Below are 6,578 nucleotides of genomic sequence, written 5' to 3' on the forward strand. Positions count from 1 at the left end.
GTTTGCATTCCATTGCATTGCATTGCATTGCATTCCATTCCATTCCATTCCATTCTATTTTATTATAGCGCATTGTATTCTGTTTGATTCTATTTTATTCAATTCGGTTCTATTCTGTTCTATTCTATTCTATTCTATTCTATTCTATTCTATTCTATTCTATTCTATTCTATTCTATTCTATTCTATTCTATTCTATTCCTGATGGATTCACTGTGGGCAGTTTCCCACGGGGCACACACAGTTTTCCCATCTGTAATTCACAAATGTTTTTCGAGGAGAAAACATTGTATTCCAGTCTAGGGAGAAATCCCCTCCCCCCTTGTGGCGATGCCCCTCAATGCCCACAGAGATATATTCAGTATATGAAATTATAATGGATCATTGCCTTTTTTTTTGTTTTCCTTTTAGAAAAAGTACTCCTTAGCACTCTCCAGTTTTTTGTCACTCTTCTCTGTACTTCTTGCAGTGGAGGTTCTACAGTCTCAAGACATGGGCAAAAAGCTAAAACATATCTCAATTCCTGAACTTCTGCATTTGCAATGAACCAGACAATTAACACAGAAGTGATCAAACTACTATTTATAGGAAAACTGACTTACCCATACAGAAATGTGTCAGCTAGACACTCAGTTATACTAAGATGTGAGATGATAAATGTGTAAGATGATGTTAGTGCAGGAGGGTAGATGCAGTATTCACATTATTTCACAAGCTGCACCAAAATGTCTGAAATACAAAGCACTAAGAAAGTGTGAAAACCTTTGCACCTCTCCCAAAAATCTGTGGGAGAAAGTGTGTCCCAGAAAGTTTTTAAGATCTCTGAAATTTTATGGAAGGATGAAGTGAACAATACACTGTCAATTTAAATGGTGTAATTCACAATGTCATCAGGCAGCTATTGAAAAAAGAGAATTTATTTGCAGCAAAAGGAGCACTGGCATACTCTTCCTGTAGAGTCTGGGATGTCATTTGTTAACTTGTGTCACCTGAGTGTTCAGAGAAACAATGTAAGGAAACAAATTTTTCTTTGTTATTTACATGTGGATTAAAATATCCATCTTCTATTAACTAAAAAGAGTGCTATTCCTGGTAGAGACACTTTTTGCCTAACAGTTTTGTAATGGTACTCTGAAAAAAGTTCCTGTTTGTGGAAAACAATTGACAAACCTGTCTCCTAAGGGGGATTTTGCATATGGAATAAACACAACAGAAATATATTCATTGCAATAAGTAGCTGTTAACTCTACCTTACAAAAACCAAAGCCACCATTCATGTTTTGAAAGCCCCTTTATTTTCTTCTTCCTGTATTTAATCAATGAATGAAGCTTCCATCCATTGGTAAGATTGAGCTACATTTATGTCCTAAACATCTGTGAAGTCACTGCACTGGTGATTTAGCCTGTGATGAACTTCCACAGACAGTCCATCACATAAAGTGTCCAGGGCATTGGACACATTTGAAAAAAGAAAGAGATAAATAGGACAATTATTTATTCCTTTTGTTAGAGGAGTTGGAAGGCACATTGGGTTGGCAGAGATAAAGGGAATCACAGTGGCAAGTGTGGATTATAACAGGTACAGATGGATCTACATATCACTGATGAACACCCTTATACTTGCCCATCACAGCCTTCTCAGGCAGGCCTATGTTTATTTTAAAATTATTTTATATATGTTATATTATAATGCGAAGTTGTAAGCATTTTTATGCAACTTGTGAGCTTTCTTTTTAAGAACTTAAAAGGAAAGAAACCAGAAGGAAGATGGCACTATACACCCTAGCATGCAGTAGACAGAATTTGGCATTTTTATCCCCAAATGCTTTATCTTCCAGTTGTGAGTACTGCAATTGTAAACCAGCAAAAGTATTCAGGAAATACTTCCCTTTATTGGAGAAGGGATGCTACAGCAGAGCACTGATGGTGTTTCCTTTTTCATCCTTGTATTGATACTGGAAAGAGCCCTTCTCAATTTTTCATAGCTAGCCTGTATAATTAGCATTCTCCCTGTGACTGTTTCATCTCATCCAATGCTAGAGAAAACTCCCCTCTTATATGATAGAAGCAGAGTGCATTAGAGAGCTATGCTGATGCCATTAGCAAGGCAGGAGAGGTTGTGACATATAATTTACAAGTATTTTTTGAAATGCTATCTCTTTTCTTAAGACTCTTGTATAAAAATAAAAAAAAAAGGTATTGTTAACTGTAGGAAAAAGCTCACCAGAAATTCAGCAATAAGAAAACAATTTTTTCTCTTTTGATGTTGCCTCATTCCTGCCAAACAACTCAGCTCCAGGTCTCTGCATCCCAGACTTAAAGGCTGGAGAAAGGAGTCCTGTCTCTCCTGCATATGCAAAAAAGTTTTACACAGTCATGCCTCATGCTGTTTTTTAAAGGGATGTGCATTAAATGAAAATCAACCCTGCTCTTAAGCATATGTAAAAACAAATTCAGAAGGTAGAGATACAAAACAGGCATTTTTAGAGCTATCAAAGACAGACAAGCTCTGCACCTTGTCAAAAGCTAGTTTTTGGAACTTCAGGGCAAAATTTCAGACACAGTGGAGCTTATTTTTGTAAATCAGTGAGAAAGTGATGTGGTAGCACTTGCTATTGGGAGTGTGCATTATCAAGAATTATTACTAAGTAAATGATTCCATGTTTGGACCTGATATTTTCGCTTCTACATTACCAGTAAATCAAGAAGGTCTCAAATAACATAAGTCCCCCCTAAGGCTTTATTCCATTATTCCAAAATTTTTGTTTTATTTCCTAATTGAAAGCAGCAGCAGCAGCAGCAGCAACATTTCTTCTTGTTGCCCCATATAGATGATGCAGAATCCGTTTAAAAGAGCCTTTCTGGGGAAGCTTTGACCAGGGAGATAAATATTATCAGGTGAACTGAGTTTCACAGAAATTTTAGCCACAAGCTTCTTTATCTGCTTTGCAATTATCTGCTAGAAAGCTCTTGCACTTTTTGGTGACACTATATAAAAATTCTTCCTCAGTAACAGGTCAGAGAAAGTATCATGCAGTTAAGACTGCTGGAAAAAGGAAAGGAGATTGAGGAGAATGAAGAATGAAATTGTATTGATTAGCAGGATGCAGACCATAGCCCAAAACTATCCTGTAGCATTTTATAGCAGACCTATAACACTTGCAGTATTAAGAATGTTGCTAGAAAGAAAAAAGAGCTCAAAAACCCTACTTAATTCAAAAATCTTGGTCAGTGCAGACTGTTGTCATTCAACTGACAGGAGAAATGTATTATGGATTAACAATTATATAATGGTTTTGAGTCCAAGTTTGTGTTTGTGGGGGATAAATAGAAGAGAGCTTTTCATAAATCTAATACATCATTAGGCCACAGAGCCTCACTCTTCCATTACTGTATTAGATTGACACGTTTTTCACGTCTTGCCTAGATGCTCTTTCCTTGGGGAATGAATCAAAAAATCTTGCAATTGCAGGTTAATTATAAGGCTCTTCCCTGAGCCCAGAGCAGATTCCAGTGCCTGGTGAAGAACTTTGCAGTAGCTGAGCAGTGAGGAGGCATGCTCAGGCAGCTCTCCCTCTGCAGCTGTGCTAGTAAGGCTGGTTTCAAAATAGATGTGCTCTCAGCATGTGCTGACATGCAGGTCATGCAGACAAGGATGATTATCAAATATTACTCAAGAAGCAAGTTTCCAGCTTGCAAACAGGAATGCTGGATGCTGTCTTAACTTCATTCTGTGAATAAGGAGCTTGCCCTGGTTTCCCACATTTAAATAGAGAGTTGGACTAAAATTATCTGGCCTGCTCCAAGGAATATCACTGCTGCCAGCAGGCCCAAGAACTGTAGTGGGGCACACTGCACTTCTCACAAGTGCAGGCAGAGGCAGCTTCTGCCACCTTTAAAGCAGGAATTACATTTTCCCAGCTCTCATTTTCAGCTGGGGAGACACTGGAAAATGACACTTGCATAGAGTCCAAAATGGCATGGGGTTAATTGGAGACATCAGATGGAAACAGCAGCCAGGAGTGTGGTTTTTGTGACTATTCCTCTGGCTTTTCTTACTGCCAGACTTTGGCAGTGAATTCCTAAAAATATTTTATGTGCATATATATTTTTAAATAAGTAAACATAGTTGCAGACAGAAGGCTGCAGGCTCAGGCCAGTGCAAAAGTGAGACTGAGAAGTGAGACCATTTTAAGAAATAGTCAGAACTCCACATCCTGGCATGGATACTGTTTTGAGGATGCTCATGAAGGTACTGTTCTAAATACAGATGTTTTCTGAAAACAGACCTTTATCACTCTTTTCCAAGAAACTTAAGATACATAATACAGAATATATTATAGTTCATTTTAAATAATATTAAAAATATTTCTATGTCACATGAACATACATTGGCCTAAACAAAACTGTATATACAGCCCATACCATAGACTTTTGGAAACAGCCTCCATGTAAGGCCTTAACTACAAGCAAACATACAATTCTTCCTCTGCTTATAGAAGAAAGGGTAATTCGTAGAGAAAAAGCAAAAATATTCCAGACCTAACTCTTTCCTGGGCTCTGGAAAACTTCATTCTTTCCATAACCTGGTTATCAGAAAAAGAAACCCAGCTAAGGAAATGAAAAGATGGGTATGCTGCAGTGCCTCTGACCCATTCAGCTGACATGACATAAATCTCCAGCTCACTTCTGCTCTTTTGAGTGGATGCTGCATCATCCATATGGGGCAACAAGAAGAAAAGTTGCTGCTGCTTTCAATTAGGAAATAATATAAAAATTTTGGAATAATGGAATAAAGCCATTAGAAAAAGAAAAGCTATTAGAAAAGAAACCAATACCTGTCATCCCTCTGTATGTATGCCTGTCTCCAGCTCTCTGAGTGATCCTGCACACTACTTAATTAGAAGACCATGTATTTCAAACTCCTGCAATAGCAGAATTTAGTTGCATTTTAGCCCAGAAATGAGGGCACCAAAATTAAAGCAATTGTCTGAATAATAATTTTTTTTGTTTGTTCCACTTAATATTCAAAATCAAAGTGAAGTGGCCTCTAAAACACAATCTAATATTTATAGTGTGTATGATTATAAAGTACTTAGGCTGAAAATTATGTTGCAGATGTTCATGTGGGAACTCAGCAATGCTGAAAAATTCCAAAAGGAAGCAGAAAAAAAAAAAGAAAATAAACTGGAAACTGACCAGAAGATCTTTTATATGTAAAAAACCTTTTATCCATTTATGTTTTTATCAGAATGTGCTGACTCTAATTTCAGTTCTCCAAATCTGAATAGTGAAGTGCCTCAAAGAGAACAGTTACTTATTTATATGAAATGGAAAGAAAAAACAAAGAGGCTAAAAAGACTGCCAATTCTCTAGGGCAGAGTTGCATGTCAATCAAAGATCAAGGGAAAATTTAATCAGGATCTAATCATGCAGCATTGTTGGAGGAATGTCCAGTGACTCTGGGGCTCTGGTGCAGGTGTGCACAAAGTGTACATGGCATAAACTTGTTCTGGCTCTCTCCAGAGCAATTATTTCCAGCATTTTTTAAAAGAATTAGATGAAAAATCACCAGATTTTCACTCCTGGCTGTGGTGCACCACACAGAGAACACCTGGAGAGAACCACATCAGCTAGTTGAGGATGGACACAGCTTAAAGTGGACACAGGAAACTGATCTCCCTTTCCTGCTTACAGGTTCCCTTGGCCTTGAAGACTACCACAAATTTCTATATAAGAATCTGAGAATAAAATACATAATGATATGAACTTGTAAAATGCTCCTTGGAAGCATTAATTCCCTTTTAAAAACATTAGTAAAATTCCTTTCAATCCTACCTCTCCTATATTGTCATCCTCTCCCAGGCTAGGTTAACTAGGAGATACATTTTTACATTTAAATAAACTAGACAGATAAAATAGGATCATATGATAGAAACTATTTATTAAGATCACAAAAGAGTATAATACAAAAATTCACCTCTTGGCAGGGTGTTTCTCACCAAACCACTGTTAATAAAATCTAAAATCCAAAATTTAACAGTATGCCTAGTCAAGGCTGGTTTTCCCAGAAAGGTTTCTAACCATCTTATCCTATCCCTATCTCTGATCTTTCTTGCTCCTCCATCTGTCAGGTCACAGAGTTACAACATTAACCTTATGAAATGTCACCTTATTGCAGAGAAAGGAGTGATCTGACAGCAGCCAGCTCAGGCAGGGCTGGTGGGGAGTGGGAGAGGACAGGGGAAGGAGGCAGCTGTGGAGCACTCACACTGCAAATTACTGCAGCTGCCTAAAACCATTCCAACTATTCTGGCTCTTTCTAAAGCAAGAAATCAGGAGAAGTGGCCTGCAGGCAGTGTTCCATGAGGACAGAAAAAGCTTATGTTTGTACTGCAAGGTGACTCCAGCCAGACCTTTTGCAAGGAAACAGGGATTATTAGGTAATTCCGGGAAATGTCACATCTTATCCCCATAGAAAAATACATTAACTGAAGCAAGAGAAATTAACCCAATCATGTCAGAATCTATGTCCTTGCAGAATATCAGATGTACTGCAGTGAGACAGCATAAGCAGAG

Source organism: Erithacus rubecula, assembly GCF_903797595.1.
Source record: "Erithacus rubecula genome assembly, chromosome: 16".
NCBI lineage: Eukaryota > Metazoa > Chordata > Aves > Passeriformes > Muscicapidae > Erithacus > Erithacus rubecula.